Source organism: Mustela nigripes, chromosome X, assembly GCF_022355385.1.
Source record: "Mustela nigripes isolate SB6536 chromosome X, MUSNIG.SB6536, whole genome shotgun sequence".
Classification (NCBI taxonomy): domain Eukaryota; kingdom Metazoa; phylum Chordata; class Mammalia; order Carnivora; family Mustelidae; genus Mustela; species Mustela nigripes.
The window spans coordinates 108,121,431-108,137,781 of record NC_081575.1 but is presented as its reverse complement, the minus strand read 5'-3'; the positions used below and the strand labels follow the sequence as shown (position 1 = coordinate 108,137,781).

The 16,351-nt window shown below is 40.5% G+C and overlaps 1 long non-coding RNA gene and 1 pseudogene across 1 annotated transcript in view; one reads left to right on the top strand and one right to left on the bottom strand.

Moving 5' to 3' along the window:
• The window catches only part of LOC132007319 (uncharacterized), a 34,985-nt gene extending 32,305 nt beyond the window's left edge, over window positions 1-2,680 (top strand). The window contains exon 3 of the long non-coding RNA XR_009401305.1: window positions 2,458-2,680. This is a non-coding gene — a long non-coding RNA (uncharacterized LOC132007319). The remainder of the gene's footprint in view (window positions 1-2,457) is intronic.
• An 8,689-nt stretch (window positions 2,681-11,369) lies between these two features.
• LOC132006917 (elongation factor 1-alpha 1-like) lies at window positions 11,370-13,103 on the bottom strand (annotated as a pseudogene).
• Between the last annotated feature and the right edge of the window lie 3,248 nt (window positions 13,104-16,351).

Here is a 16,351-nt window from a genome sequence, read left to right as displayed (position 1 = left end):
GGCCCAAGCCGAAGGCAGCGGCCCAACCCACTGGGCCACCCAGGCGCCCCTCAAATCTCAAATTTCTTAAATGAAGTTTTAAATTTTGTATGGTTTTCTCTTCTCTCCAAATTGAGTATAAGGTTTTTGTAGCTGAGGTGTGTGTTATTTACCATAAACTTTTATGGTTTAAATTTTTGCATGATGTTTACCATGAAAGCTGTTGACTCTTTCCCTCTCGGCTGGTTTTCTGCAAAGTAGTACCCATATATGCAGTGGGGGAGTTGGCTACACTGGTTTCTAGAGGAGAAACCTGTTTAAGGCATATTGCTAGGTGGAACATATACTTTAAAAACATATTCTTAATTATCTGAGCAAAACTATCTTAAATTTTAAGCACCAGTTTTCAATGAAGAATCTGACAGGCAGGGAATGATTACTGAGCTCTTGGTCTGCTCTGTGCATCTGTACACACAGTGTTGAATAAGCTGTTAATCCTTCCAATTTTACATGATATTTTAGGGATGCTCAGGGTGAGGTCATACATATCCATTTCTGTAGTGTTCTCCCACTCTACCCACTCACCATGTGTTCTGGTGCTGTGATATTTTTGTCCACTCTCATAGTACTCTCTCCTTCTTACCTTATCTCCCTCCCCCAAACCCTCGAAAAAGAAAGTCAATTCTTCATTTTTTTTTTTTCACAAATTGAAAATGTGACTGAGATTAGGAAGGAGGGCATTGCTATTTTTTCTTCTCTACTTCAGGTTGGTGTCAAAATGACTCAGAGTAAACAGCTTGATATTCTATAAAAACAATTCCTCAATTGAAGAAAAAACTGTATCAATGATAAGAAACAGTGTTTGTTTTTCTGGAAGAGATTTTTTTTTATATTCCCAACTTTCACTTTCTGCTGTTACTGGCTTTTATGCAATTTAGGTCTGTAGGATTTTCTACAGGAAAAAAATGATCAATTCATGCTTTTCACAATGATGTAAGGTGTGATTTAAACTAAGATATATTTGTATTGGATTGAAATAAAGTTTTCTTTATTGTTAATTTAGCACCATGGACAGAGAAATGACTTCTTTCTCTCTCCCTACTTTCTCAGTTAGCTAGCAGTGGCACATTCACCTGTAAATAACAGCTTCTTAAGCCCACAGTTCATCTTACCTTTATGTTAAATAATTTCATGTCAGGTCTTACCCTGGGACTAGTGTCTCTTTGTATTTACTCTTAAAAAAATATTCTAGGTATCATTTTTTTCAGCTATAGGTAGTTTGAGAGATGTAGATTTCCATTTCATGAATTAACTATTTCTCAAAATCTATCCTCTAAATTAAAAAAAATTGAAATCTTTATAGATTCACAGGAGTTGCAAAAGTGGTGCAGAGAAATCCTGCATATCCTTTACCCAGTTTCCCCCAATGTTGGTAGGTTGCAAGATAAATAAACAGGATGCCCAGTTACATTGGAAATTCAGAAAAATAATGATTATTTATATTAGTATAAGTATTTTTAGTGTATGTATGTTCGATCCAATATTTGGGACAAATTCGACAAATGATATGTTGCTTATCTGAAATTTGAATTTAACTAGGTTTTTTTTGGGGGGGCATTAAGCGCTATCTAGCTAGGGATGTAGAATCAGATTATTGTGCCTTAAATTTACTTGAAATAGTTTTTTTTTGTTCAGTTATAATACCAATTCAGTACATAGTTATGTTCATTCATGTCATTTTACTTTTGAAAATTTTAAAAGAATTGCTTTTAAATTTAATTTTGTTTTATAGAAAATATATATATATATATATATATATATATATATATATATATATATATACATGGTTCTAAAGTCAAACTTTTTAAAAAAGATTTTATTTATTTATTTGTTGGAGAGAGAGAGCACAAGCAGGGGGAATGGCAGGCAGAAGGAGAAGCTTACTCTCTGCTGAGCAAGGAGCCTGATGTGGGAGTTGATCCCAGGACCCTGGGACCATGACCTGAGCCAAAGGCAGATGCTTAACTGACTGAGCCACCTAGGTGTCCCCCTAAAGTCAAACTTAAGCAAATATAATTTCAATGCATTTGTTCTCCAAACTAATTGAAATGAGTTTGCTCATTCTTATATTTTTAAAAACAGATGCAATATTGTTTCCTTAGATACCACCCTTTTATGATTATTTTATAAAATATCTTTTGGAAATAGAATGACAGAAATATAGGACAGAATGTCTGATAAAGACAGCCTGCATAACACTGGATGACCTTCTTTTGAATTGCTTTAGATCAAGTCACCTTGTATTCAACCTAGAGACAAACTGGAATTTCATGCTATAATTACCCTCCTAGTTCTTTTCATTTTGTACATGACTAAAAATATTTTCACAAAGTTCTTAAATGGAAAACTAACAAGGGAGTTTTGCAAATGTAAACCTAATTAAGGTGTCTGGATTTTATTTTATTCTTTTCCATACAGGTGTTTTAAAATTAAAATCTTACGAGACCCTGGCTGCTGCTGAGATGACAGGAGAATCTCCCTAGTGACTTTGGCAAAAGCCAGAAAAACAACCTGGGAAGACCTGAGGAGCAGCTTCTCGAACACATCCTACTGGGCTGCTGTTATCTTCAACAACTTTATGTAGTTTTTATGTTTTGGAATTGTGAAAACAATCAGTGAATTGATATTTATTAAAAACAACTATTTGGGGTGGTGGGAATGAACTGTTTTTTCACTGTTAATTCAATTAAAATTTAAACACGAGTTGTTAATACAAGTCCTTTAGATATTCATGAATTTTTGAATTTTAATAAGACAAAGAGGACAGTTTAGGTCTAGCCAGTACTTATGATTATTACTTCAGGGGTACTTTTGTGTCTGTCTATCCTCTTGCCTTCCATATTTGCTGCTCTATCCTTTCTGAAAAGATAAACCTTAACTTTTGAAATGCAAGTATCATTAAAATAATATATGCTCACTGTAGATTGTTCTTAACAGGAATTATTGAACTGTGACAGGGATGGTTCTTTATACAATTTATATAGAAAGGAAGTGAGGGAAGCAGGCTAGGAAAAAGGGGAGAAAACAACTAAGCAAGGCTTGAGTGTGTATATATATTCTGTCTTCACAGATGTTTTCATGGGAGCCTGGAGAATGCTGTCTCTAGAGAGGATTGTTAGCTAGTTGTCATTTAAAAATGGGTAGCTCAAATAGCTTTTAAAATAATTTTAATTTATTATTAAAGCACATAAAAGAATGAATTCTGGCAGGTAGGCATAAATGGCTGTAAAATTATATTCTTTTGACTTATCACAAACAAATCTCCAAGGAGCTTAATTCACCACAGAATAATTGTGGTTAAATTGCTTGGACCTGGGTTCACCTGAAGCTTTTGTAGGACTGTAACAAAATATTTTGGAAGTATGGTCTAAAAGTCTATGATTATATAATAACACCAAAAGGTAGGGAGTATATGAACATGATTTCGCTGTACCTTTACTCAGACTTTTAATTGACAGCAACTTGTAGCTTGAGTCATTCTTACACAGTCCCTATCCTGGCTTCTTGTTCAGTTTTTTGCAATTGCTGTGGGCATGGCTGTGCAGGTAGCCAATACAGATTTATTGAAAACCTATAGGGTAGTCAATACTGTGCATAGAGGTTGACCAAAACAGGAGATGTAAGCTTTTTGAAGGTGATGATTTGCCAGAAATATAACCCTATAATTCCTGTGTGGACATGTGACAGAATGTTTCCAGTTTGAGTGCCTCCCCTGGTTCTATTCCTATCATTTATTTAGTCATACCACTAAGTTAACTGCATGGTTGTCAGGAATGAGGCTGCCAAAAATAATTATAAATATGTATTCATTTACTAGGGCTGCTATAACAATGTACCACAAACTGGGTGGCTTCAACAGGAATTTATTGTCTGAAGACTGCAAGTCTAAGATCAAGGTGTTGGCAGAGCCATGCTTCCTGTGACAGTGCTAGGGAGGGATTTGTTCTAGGGCTTCTCTCCTAGCTTCTGGTAGTTCCTTAGCTTCTGGCAGCATAACTCTTAGTTTTTTTGAGGTATAATTGCCACGTAACAGGGAAGATGACAGAGTAGGATCACCCTAAGTTTGCCTCATCCCATAGATACAACTAGATAACATTCATACCAGCATAAATAAACCAGGAATGGTCCCCAAACTGGCGGAACAAACTTCACAACTAAAGACGGGGAAGAGGCCACACTGAAGAAGGTAGGAAGGGTGAAGATGGAGCCTGGGAGCAGAACAGACTATGGCTATCCATGGTGGGGTGGGAGACTGTGGTGTAGAAAAGGTGGAAAACAGAATTTCATACTGGGTATCCCATGAATGAGGAGGATGATTCTCTATAATATTTGCCTTTCAAAGTGAGGGGGCTGAATTCCATGAGTTCTTAAAACCAGGAGGATGAAAACCCTGGAATTTTAAAAATCAGTCAGCTCTGCTCTGGGAGAGCCTGGAAGGCCTTAGGAAGCAGAGTCCATGCCCTTAAGAGACAACTGAAAAACAGCCCATGTAGATACAGTGTTGAACCAGTAGTTTGGAAAACACCAGGGGGCAGACAGGAGGGAGAGTGATTTGCTCATCCCAGAACCTGGCCAGGAGAGACAGGCATCATGAGAAGACTCCTCCAGGAACAAAGGAGCGGACAGGCACCATTTCCCTCTCTGTTCCAGCGAAAGAAAAGGCCACCTGTGGGAACCAGTGGGGCAGCCACACTCCTTTCTTAACTTGCTTATACCAAGCCCTGCCCCTGTGATTCGGTGAATCTGCCCTTCTTAGTCATGCTGTCCTGAGTCCCAGCTCTTTGGGCCCTTTCCCCAGAAGGGGTGCAAACCGTGCCAACACCACATCTCCTGACTTGTGCATTTTGTGAGACCTCAGTTCTAAAAGCTATGGGGGCAGGTCTCCATTCACACGCTGACCACCCTACACCTTGCTGCCCGCAATAGGCAAAGAGAGACTCTGCAAACAACTGGACCAAAGGAAGAAGAGGCCAAGACTCAACAGTAGAGCACATGCAACACACTCTCTAGAAGACACTCCCTGAAGCAACAGATCCTGGGAAATAAGGGACACTGTAATGCAGGGCACTACAGGAGCTCCTCTTCATAAGCCTATTAATCTTAAGAGCAAGAGAAGTAGCCGACTTTTCTAACACAGAGAAACAGATATACAAGGTCAGACAAAATGAAGAGACAGAGAAACATCTCCCGAATGAAGGAATAGGACCAAACCACAGCAAGAGACCAAAGCAAAACAGATATAAGTAATATGTCTGATGGAGAATTTAAAGTAATGATCATGAAGATACTCACTGGACTGGATAAAAGAGTGGAGGACACCAGGGAATCTTTTTACACAGAGATAAAAAAAAGAACTAATCAGAGTTCAAGAACACAATAAATGAAATAAAAAATACACTTGATGGAATAAATAGCATGCTAGATGAAGAAGAGGAATGAATTAATGACCTGGAAGACAGAGTAATGGAAAGTAAACAAGCTGAGAAAAGGAGAGAAAAGAAAAGTATGCAGATTTAGGATAGTCTTAGGGAACTCAGTGACTTCATCAAATATATTAACATCCACATTATAGGGATCTCAGAAGAAGGAGAGATAAAGGGCCGAAAAATTTATTTGAAGAAATAGCTCAAAATTTCTCTAACCTGGGGAAAGAAACAAATATCTAGATCCAGGAGGCAAAGAGAACGCCCCCACCCCCCCCCCCCCCCCCCCCACCCCCCCCACCCCCCCCGCCGCCTCGACCAATTCAGCCCAAGGATATCCACACCAAGTCACATAAAAATTAAAATGGCAAAAAGTAGCAACAAAGAAAATTTCAAAAGTAGCAAAGGTAAATAAGATAGGCACATACAAGGGAAATCCCACTCCCGCATAAGGCTATTAGCTGATTTTTCAGCAGAAACTTTGCAGGCCACAAGAGAATGGCATGACATATTCAAAGTGCTGAGAAGGAAGAATCTACAGGCAAAATTATTCTGTCCAGCATGGCTATTGTTCATTCAGAATAGGAGGAAAGATAAAGAGTTTCTCAGACAAATAAAAGTTAAAGAATTCATGGCCATTTAATCAGCCTCAGAAGAAATATTAAAGGGGCCTGGAAAGGAAGACCATAAGGGAGAGTATGAAAAGTAAAAAACACAAAAGCAAAAATAAAGGATCAGAGACAATCTATAGAAACAACCACAAAACAAGTAACAAAATGGGGGCAGGGGAGTGCCTGGGTGGCTCAGTAGGTAAAGTGTCTGCCTTCAGCTCTGGTCATGATCCCAGGGTCCAGGGATGGAGCCCCGCATCAGGGTCCTTGCCCAGAGGGGAGTCTGCTTCTCCCCTGCCTGCTGTTCCCCCTCCTTGTGCTTGCTTTCTCCCTCTTTCTCTCTCTCTCTGTGTCAAAAAATAAATAACATCTTAAAAAAAGGAGACAAAGTGGGAATAAATACATACCTATCAATAATTAATTCAAATGTAAATGGATTAATTGTTTCACTCAAAAGACAAAAGTGACCGAGTGGATAAAAAATAAGACCTATCTATATGCTGCCTACAAGAGGTTTATTTCAGGCCAAAAGACACCTCCAGAATGAAAGTGAGGGGTTGGAGAAGCATCTATCATGTAAATGGATGCCAAAAGAAAGGCAGGGTAACAATACCATTGAACAAAATGCACTTTAAAACAAAGACTGTAACAAGGGAAAAGAAGGACACTATATAATAATAAATGGGACAATCCCACAAGAGGATACAAGAGTTGTAAATATTTGTGCACCCTGTGTGGGAGCACCCAAATACATAGAACAGTTAATAACAAACATAAATAATTCAGAGGAATACAATAATAGTAGGGGACTTGATCACCCCACTTACATTGATGGACAGAGCATCCAAACAGAAAGTCAACAAGGAAACAGTGGCTTTGAATGACACACTGGACCAGATGGATCTAACAGACGTAATCAGAACTTTCCATCCTAAAACAGCAGAACACACATTCCTTTCAAGTGCACATGGAACAATTTCCAGAATAGATCACGTTAGGACACAAAACAAGTCTCAACAAATTAAAAAACCAAAGTCATACCATGCGCCTTTTTCCGACCACAACGCTATGAAACTAGGACTTAGCCATAAGAAAAAATCTGGAAAGAGCACAAATACATGGAAGCTAAATAACATGGTATTAAGCGATGAATGGGTCAACTAAGAAGTTAAAGAAGAAATAAAAACTTACTGGGAAACAAATGAAAATAAAAACACAACTATCCAAAATCTTTGGGAAGAAGCAAATGCAATTCTAAGACAGAAGTTTAGAACAGCACATGCCTTCCTCAAGAAACAAGAAAAACTTCAAATAAACAACTTAACCTTTTACCTAAGGAGCTAAAAAAAGAAGAAAACCCAAAACCCAAACCTAGAAAAAGGAATGAAATAATAAAGATTAGAACAGAAATAAATGATAGAGAAACTAAAAACCAATAGAACAGATCAATGAAACCTGGAGCTGGTTCTTTGAAAAGCTCAAGAACATCGATAAACCTCTATCAAGACTCATAAAAAAGAAAGAGGGCTCAAACAAAATTACTAATGAAAGAGGAGAAATAACAACAAACACTCCAGAAATACAAATGATTGTCACAGAATATTATGAAAACCGTTATGCCAACAAACTGGACAACCTAGAAGAAATGGATAAATTTCTAGAACCATATAGCCTACCAAAATTAAAGCAGGAAGAGACAGAGAATTTGAACAGACCAATCATTAGCAATGAAATTGAATCAGTAAATAAAAATTCCTAGAAAACAAAAGTCCAGGACCAGAGGGGTTCACAAGTGAATTCTACCAGACATTTGAAGAAGAGTTAATACATAGTCTTCTCAAAGGATTCCAAAAAATAGAAGAGGAAGGAAATTCATTCTGTGAGGCCAGTATTACCTTGAGACCAAAAGCAGATAAAGATACAACAACAGAAAAGAACTACAGGCCAATATCTCTCATGAATATAGATGCACTGTTGGTGGGAATGCAAACTGGTGCAGCCACTGTGGAAAACAGTATGGAGGTTCCTCAATAAGTTAAAAATAGAGCTACCCTACGATACAGCAATCTTCCACTGAGTATTTATCCAAAGAATACAAAAAACACTTATTCAAAGGGATACATGCTCTGCTATGTTTACTGCAGCATTATTTATAATAGCCAAACTATGGAAGCAGCCCAAGTGTCCATCAATAGGTGAATGGATGAATAAGAAGTGGCTTATATACAATTAGAATATTATTCAGCCATAAAAAGAAGGAAATCAACAACTTGGATAGAGGTAAGGAATATAATGCTGTGTGAAGTCAGTCAGTCATAAATAGACAAATACCATAGGGTCTCATTTATATGTGGAATTTAAGAAACAAAACAAATGAGCAAAGAAAAAAAAAAGAGACAAACCAAAAGAGAGATTCTTAACTGTAGAAAACAAACTGAGGATGGGTATTAAAAAGTACACTTATGGGCGCTTGGGTGGCTCAGTGGGTTAAAGACTCTGCCTTCAGCTCAGGTCATGATCCCAGGGTCCTGGGATCAAGCCCTGCATCAGGCTCTCTGCTCATCAGGGAGCCTGCTTCCTCCTCTCTCTCTGCCTGCCTCTCTGCCTACTTGTGATCTCTGTCAAATAAATTAAAAAAATATAGAAAAAAATAAAGAAAAAAAAGAGTGAATACATTTAAAAAAAAGTACACTTACCATGATGAAAAAAATTAAATATAAAAAATTTTCATACAACATTTTATTAGTTTCAGGTATACAATATAATGATTTGATATTTGTGTACACAGTGAAATGATCACCACAATGAATCTAGTCACCATTCCTTACCATACAATTTTTTTCTTGTGATGAGATCTTTAAAGATTTACTCTCTTGGCAAGTCTGAATGTGCACAACGATATTACTGACTGTAGTCACCTTGCGGTACATTACGTCTCCATTACTTAGGTATTTTATGATGGGAACTTTGCACCTCTTAACCCCTTTGCCCATTCAGCTCACCCCTCAATAACCCTCCTCTCTGGTAACTATCGTACTATTCTCTGTATCCATGAGTTTCATTTTGTTTGTTTATTTATTTTGTATTTTTAGATCCCAGATATAAGGAAAATCATGTTATTTGTCTTTCTCTGTTTGACTTATTTCTGTAAGCGTAATGCCCTCTAGGTCCATCCATGTTGTCCCCAAATGAAAGATTTCTTTTTTATAGCTGACTGTGTGTGTGTGTGTGTGTGTGTGTGTGTGTGTGTATTATATATATTTCTAGAAGGGAAGAAACAGGGGATTTCTGGGTAGAGCCAGTAAGACAGTTTTTTGTCTCTATCTACTGAAGGAGCATGAAGCAATAATGTGCAGGGACACAGGTTCATGTCATACCCATGTGGCTGCTTAAGGAAAAGCACTTTAATTTTTAATTGTGAATTTAATTAACATACTTATGAGGCCAATATTTTATGGGAAGAAAGAGAAGAGAGGGAGGAAGAGGGAGGGGGTGGAGAAAGACCTTGAAACAGGCCCTGCTTCTTCACCTACATATCCCATCAGCAGCTTTTAAAACTGACTATCAGAGACAACTGGGGAGCTTTTTTTTTTTTTTTAAAGATTTTATTTATTTACTTGACAGCGATCACAAGTAGGCAGAGAGAGAGGTGGAAGCAGGCTCCCTGCAGAGCAGAGAGCCCGAAGTGGGGCTGGATCCTAGGAGCTGGGATCATGACCTAAGCCCAAGGCAGAGGCTTTAACCCACTGAGCCACCCAGGCACCTCAACTGGGGAGCTTTTTAAAACACAAGGTGGAGGCACCGCTCCGTTCCACTCCCAAAGGCTGCTTTAATTAGTTTAGGGTGGGGCCCGGATAGCTAACCTTTGAGAACCTCCCTAGGTAATTCAAATGCACAGCTGGAAGTGATATTCACTGTTCTAGATATTTCTTTCTTTCTTTCTTCTTTTTCTTTTTTTAAATCTGTGTTTCTTAAACATCCACGAGCATATGAATCACCTAGGGACTTTGGTAAAATGCAGATTCTGATTCATCGGGTATGGGGTAGGGCCTAGAGTGTACATTGCTAACGAGCTCCCTAGGGATGCCCATGCTAATATAAAATGATTGCATTATTGTGTTGCTATAAAGATTCATAGTAACTGCTGAGTACCTACCTAGGTGATGGGGCTAGTCAGAAGTATTGCTTTGTCAGATATGTTTAAATGGATGGGTTATCAGTGGTAGCTCCAGTGTGGTGTCTACTCTCCCTTGGATTCTTGAATACACAAAGTTGATTTTGCTCTTGATCCTTGTGAAACTCACTGCCCACACTGCTGGGATTCAGTATGCCGGCCTCCTGTTTGACAACTGTCTCAGAGGCAGCCTTTTCCTCTTGGCTATTACTGAGATACTTAAGAACCTGGAATGAGTTGTGTTAACTATCCTGTGATTGGATCTTGGGTATAAGAATTGGTATACTTGGCCCAGAAGGAGGCCTCTGCCGAAGACCAAACAGGGTGTATCCAGTTGTGTAGACATCTCCTTCCCAGCTCCTGGTTCTGTAGAGGACTTTGGCTACCCCTTGCTCCTTAATGGGGTCTTTTAGACAAAAGCTACTGGGGGATGATTCAGAGCAGTCCTCTTCCTTTTCACCCCTCACCAGTCCCTATGGGTAATGGGCTGTAATTCTGAATATGTCCAAACAGAGAGGGAGTGAATGGGAGCGCATTATAACGGAGGTGCAGCTTAGACGTTTGGAAACCCTTCAACTCTGACTGCTCAGCACGAAACAAAGGAATTATATTAAATAATGTTTAATCATTATTTAAGTAAGGTCACTACCATTTTCTGCTTTGGTTCTTGTTTTAGTATCCTTTGTAGTATTTAGTGTTAGAAGCCTTTGCTAACTTGCCCACTGATACACATAAAATTTCAAATTTGGGTTAATTTCCATCTCTATAATGCTATTCTTTTGTGTCACACCCTCTACCAACTCCTCAAACTCATACACTTTGCTTTCCATAGGGCACAGGGCCCATTCTCCTCAAATCTATCTATCTATCTATCTATCTATCTTTCTTTTTTTTAAAAAAAAGATTTTATTTACTTATTTGACAGACAGAGATCACAAGTAGGCAGAGAGGCAGGCAGAGAAAGAGGAGGAAGCAGGCTCCCCACTGAGCAGAGAGCCCGATGCGGGGCTCGATCCCAGGACCTTGGGATCACGACCTGAGCCCAAGGCAGAGGCTTAACCCACTGAGCCACCCAGGTGCCCTCTTTCTTTCTTTCTTCTTTTTTTTTTTTTCTCATTAAACTTTTGTTTTAATGGGTCTCAAAATTCTGTGACAGATTTTTGGTCAAGTTGTTTCCATTAAAAAGTACTGATTTTAAAAACTAATAACTTAAAACTGCCACACACACACACACAAACAAATGGTCCACAAAACATTCTCCTTTCCTTCTGAAGGTTTTACGATGCATTGTTATCATTAACCAGTCTTTCACTATTAAACTTAAATGGCCAATTGACACAAACAGCTCTGAGACCGTTCTTCCACCACTGATTAAGACTGAGGTGGCAGGTATTGGGGATAATATTCATTTAGCCTTCTGAGCTTTCTGGGCAGACTTGGTGACCTTGCCAGCTCCAGCTGCCTTCTTGTCCACTGCTTTGATGACACCCAAGCAACCGTCTGTCTCATGTCACGAACAGCGAAACGGCCCAGAGGAGGATAGTCAGAGAAGCTCTCAACACACATAGGCTTGCCAGGAACCATATCAACAATGGCCGCGTCACCAGATTTCAAGAACTTGGGACCATCTTCCAGCTTTTTTCCAGAACGACGATCTATCTTCTCCTTCAGCTCAGCAAACTTGCAAGCAATGTGAGCTGTGTGACAATCCAGCACAGGTGCATATCCAGCACTAATTTGGCCTGGATGGTTCAGCTGAGCTGTGAAGCCAGCTGCTTCCATGGGTGGGTCATTTTTGCTGTCACCAGCCACATTGCCACGACGAACATCTTTGACAGATACGTTCTTGACATTGAAGCCCACATTGTCCCCAGGAAGAGCCTCACTCAAAGCTTCATGGTGCATTTCAACAGACTTGACTTCAGTTGTAACATTGACTGGAGCAAAGGTGACCACCATGCCAGGCTGAAGAACACCAGTCTCCACTCGGCCCACAGGGACAGTACCAATACCACCAATTTTGTAGACGTCCTGGAGAGGCAGACGCAAGGGCTTGTCAGTTGGACGAGTTGGTGGCAGAATGCAATCCAGAGCTTCAAGCAGTGTGGTTCCACTGGCATTCCCATCTTTACAGGTGACTTTCCATCCCTTGAACCAAGGCATATTAGCACTTGGCTCCAGCATGTTGTCACCATTCCAACCAGAAATTGGCACAAATGCTACTGTGTCAGGGTTGTAGCCCATTTTCTTAATGTAGGTGCTGACTTCCTTAACGATTTCCTCGTATCTCTTCTGGCTGTAGGGTGGCTCGGTGGAATCCATTTTCTTAACACCAACAGTTAGTTGTTTTACACCCAGTGTGTAAGCCAGAAGGGCATGCTCACGGGTCTGCCCGTTCTTGGAGATACCGGCTTCAAATTCACCAACACCAGCAGCAACAATCAGGACAGCACAGTCAGCCTGGGATGTGCCTGTAATCATGTTTTTGATAAAGTCTCTGTGTCCTGGAGCATCAATGATGGTCACGTAATACTTGCTGGTCTCGAATTTCCACAGGGAGATATCAATGGTGATACCACGTTCACGTTCAGCTTTCAGTTTATCCAAGACCCAGGCATACTTGAAGGAGCCTTTTCCCATCTCAGCAGCCTCCTTCTCGCATTTTTCGATAGTTCTTTTGTCGATCCCACCACATTTGTAGATCAGATGACCAGTAGTGGTAGACTTGCCCGAATCTACGTGTCCGATGACAACAATGTTGATATGAGTCTTTTCCTTCCCCATTCTGGTTTAGGATGAGCGGTGGTTTTCACGACACCTGTGTTCTGGCGGCAAACCCGTTGCGAAAAAGCGCCCTCTTTCTTTTTAAAGTAACAGAGCTCCTGGATAACTTTCATATCGGTTCCAGTTCCTGAACTCTGCTGGCCATTTCCAGGAAGCACACAGACCAGTGACAACCCTCCTCAGTGTCTGTTTCCCTCTTGGTTGATTCATAGCCAGATGTATATCTGCAGCTGACATTTAATAGTACCAGAATGTTCTTATGAGGAGGAGGAGGAGGAGGTATCTGCTTCTGGGGACATGACTCAGAGGACTGGGGAAACCCTCCTTTCACCAAAATGCTTTTCTACCTTTTGGCTGATGCCTGAAATTCTTGCAGGAGAATTCTTTTGGTTAAGAGTCTAGTTTCTTGTGAAATGCTCTGGGAGAGGGTAACACTCCAAACCAGAGCTTCTCAAACTCTAACATGTGCATGAATTACCTGGGATCTTGTGAAACTGCAGATTTGGTTTCAAGAGGCCTAGGGTGGGGCCCATGGGTCTGAATTCTTAAAATTTTGTTTATAGTAGAGAGAGAGAGAAAGAGAGAGAGAGAGCGCAAGCTCGAGCAGGGGAAGGAGCAGAGGGAGAGGGACAAGCATGGAGCCCAATGCAGGGCTGGATCCTACAACCCTGAGACCATGACCTGAGCCAAAATCAAGAGCCTCTGAGCTCAGCTGACCGAGCAACCCAGGCACCCCCGCATGGGTCAACATTCTAGTTAGATTCCAGGTAGAGTGGCTGGTGGGTAGTGGCGAGGTCAGATCAGTGGTTCTCAAACTTGGCTGCACATTAGAATCTCCTGGAGAGTTTTTGTTTTGTTTTGTTTTACCAATCCAGAAGTCCATACCATGCCCAAGACCCGTTAAATAAGAGTCTCTGGGGGTGGGACCCAGATACAGTTTTTAACCCTTCCCAGTGATTCCAATGTACAGCCACATTTGAGAACACCTGTTTCAAACCAGTGGTTCTGGACCCTAGCTGCTGATTAGAGTCATCAAGGGAACTTTAAAAAAAAATACCAATGCCTGGATCTGCCCAAGATCAATTAAATCTATATTTTACTTGGTAGGAGTCAGGCATTAGTGCTTTCAAAAAACACCCTGAATGTTTTTAATCTGTGGTGAAGTTTGACAGCCACTGCTCTGTTAATCAGTCTTTGAAACTTCCTGTGGATGAAATCTCTTGTGGGCAAGATTGGTGGTAGCAGGGGGCAAGGAAGCAGCAGGTGGAAGGCTCAGAGAGCTGGGGGCCACTTGAAGGGCAGCAATGTGAGGAAAGCTATAAAATGGGGATGCTGGGGAGGCTGAATATTTTATACTCTATACAGTTTTTTCCAGGGCTACCCTGGATGGTGTTGGCATTAGAGGACTGAGGAAGTCTTACCATGGTATTGTCTTTTTGGATAGTTGGCCTGAGTAGTGGGGAGAGTATGATGTGAAAGTTGTGCCTACTAACTGTAATTGTTCTCTGACTTAGATGCCTCAGCTAAGGTGACCCGGAATTGTCCAGTTTCAGCACTAAAAGGCCTGCACCCCAGAAAAGCGCTCATGCCTGGGCAGACTGGGGTGTTTAGTCACCCTAGCCTCACCAGTGCAGCCATGATTCAGATACTGGTATGTGTGGTCACGACACAGGAGCTGGCTATTTCTTCTGGCTCATCAGTTGGAAGATAATTTGCCTCATTGACTTCTTAAGTGTATTTCATTCATTGTTGATGATGAGGGCTGGGCACTGCGAAGATGGTAGGGAATTTGGAGTAACTTGATCCTGAATGCATGCCTTAAGGACAGTTTGGATAGTTTATCTTCATTCTTTTTCTTTCCTTTTTTAAGACTTGTAGTGCCAACACACACACACACACACACACACACACACACACACACATCACTGTTTGGTTGGCATAGCATTGACCTACATAGGCAGGGAGACCAAATAAATTCCAAGGAGATGAGACAAAATCATAGTCTGTGCCCATGAGCTCTAGCCTGACAGATGGATGTAACCTACTCAGAGAGATTTTCAAAGCATGTGGCTTGAATGAAGAATAATGCCATGCAAAACAGATATGCAAATCTTTTTTTTTTTTTAAAGATTTTATTTATTTATTTTACAGAGAGAAATCACAAGTAGATGGAGAGGCAGGCAGAGAGAGAGAGAGAGGGGGAAGCAGGCTCCCTGCTGAGCAGAGAGCCCGATGCGGGGCTCGATCCCAGGACCCTGAGATCATGACCTGAGCCGAAGGCAGCGGCTTAACCCACTGAGCCACCCAGGTGCCCCCAGATATGCAAATCTTAAAAGGAGATCAAGTAAAAGTAAAATGTCACATCAAAGCAGAATGGGGTTAATCAGGAAAGACCTTTTTGAAGATATGAATGTCACTTTATGAAATGAGAGTAATGTCAGTTTTCTAAAATATAAAAAAGGCCCCCCAAAACAGCAAAACTCAAAACAAAACAACTTGAAGTGCTTGCTAAAAGGAGTAGGTGAAAACTGGATGATTCAATATCCATGTTCTAGTTCACAGACTTTAATATATAATCTCTGAGATAATCTACCCTCTCCACAATGGAAGGCTGGTTTTATATGATCAAGCTGCTGGTACCTGTTTTCCTTGACTTAGAAGTTATGGAATTCCCAACTGGAATTAGGATTTGGGGGTAGACTCTAAAGCAGTGGTTCTCACACTTGAGTGTGTCTTAGAATCATCTGGAAGACTTGTTAAAGAGAGGCTGAGCCTCACCGCCAAAGTTTCCAAATTTGTAGGTCTCGGGTGGGACCTGTGGATCTCCCTCCAGGTGATGCTGATGTTGCTGGTTCAGATACCACACTTGGAGAAAGAATGAACTAGAAGACCAATATCCTCCAGTAATTTTATAGATGCAGTCATGAAGCTCTTCCCAGACAACTTGCTATTTAGAACACCTCGACTAAACCTGAAGATTGTAAAAGGGTTGAAAACTGGAAGTTGAGAAAGGTAGATGTCTTCTGGGGAAACAAACTGAAAGCATCCTTATTTTTGTTGTGGCTACAACTATAGCGAAAAACATGGTGTTTCTGGATTTTACATAGGTGCAATTTAAGTGAACCTACCACTGTGGCTCAAAAATAAAGAACCTCCTACCATATAGAATGAGTAAATAAATCTTTTCTCTTGAGGGATGGCAGGGTCACTGAATTCTATTCTGAACATATAGAATAGAATACGTCATAAAGTCTACTCTCTTCCCTGACAGGGTCCTCTCACTGGGTAATGATTGGGACAAATGAATTCCCTCACAAATT